Source organism: Carlito syrichta, unplaced genomic scaffold (assembly GCF_000164805.1).
Source record: "Carlito syrichta isolate Samal-C Ts95f unplaced genomic scaffold, Tarsius_syrichta-2.0.1 Scaffold304715, whole genome shotgun sequence".
NCBI lineage: Eukaryota > Metazoa > Chordata > Mammalia > Primates > Tarsiidae > Carlito > Carlito syrichta.
This window is the reverse complement of record NW_007248811.1, coordinates 306373-307433: the sequence shown is the minus strand read 5'-3', so window position 1 is coordinate 307433 and position 1061 is coordinate 306373.

Genomic DNA, 1061 nt, shown 5'->3' with positions numbered 1-1061 from the left:
GAAATAGAAAGTCCCCCAAAATGACAGCAATGAGATATGACAACAAAATTTTGAGAGCTGGAAAGTAGATAGCCAAGAGGTAAATGATATAATTGAGGCAGAAAAAGCCAAGTGCCTGAAAGGTGGGAAGCCAACAAGAAGTAAGACAATTCATATCACAGAATCCCAGGAAGGCTTAGGAATTAAAGGGCCAGAGCAGTCTGAAGGCGGGGTACAAGGTGGAGCCAAAAACAGAATTGGTGAAAATTCATTTAAAGAAACAGCTAAGCCAGGCTCGGTGGCTCAGCCTGTAATCCCGCACCTTGGGAGGCTGAGGTGAGTGGATTGCCTGAGCCCGCAGGTTCGAGACCCACCTGGGCAACTTGGCGAGATCTCATCTCTACAATAAATCAAAAAATCAGCCGGACATTGTAGTGCGTGCCTGTAATTCCGGCTACTCGGAAGGCTGAGGCGGAAGGATTGCCAGAGCCCAGCAGGTCGAGGCTGCGGTGGCCGGGAGTCACCACTGCACTCCATCCAGTCTGAGTGACAGAGTGAGACTCAAACTCAAAAACAAAAAACAAAACAGCTAGACTACATAACCCTGAATTGTACCCCACATCTTCCAAAATTAAAAATTTTTTTAAAAAGAAACAACTAACCACCTAACCCCTGTAAGAATGGCCATCATTAATAAAACAAACAACAGATGCTGGCAAGGTTGCGGAGAAAAAGGAACACTTCTACACTGCTGGTGGGAATGCAGACTAGTACAAACTCTTTGGAAGACAGTGTGGCGATTTCTGAAGGAACTAGAAACTGACCTTCCATATGACCCAGTAATTCCCCTATTGGAAATATACCTGGAGGAACTCAAATCATTCTACAAAAAAGATACCTCCGCGGGTTCGAGACCCGTCTGGGCAGTAAGACCTCATCTCTACAATAAATCAAAAAATCAGCCGGGTGTGGTAGCGCATGTCTGTAATTCTGGCTACTTGGAAGGCTGAGGCGGAAGAATCGCCGGAGCCCAGCAGGTCGAGGCTGTGGTGGCCGGGAAACGGCCACTGCTCTCCAGTCTG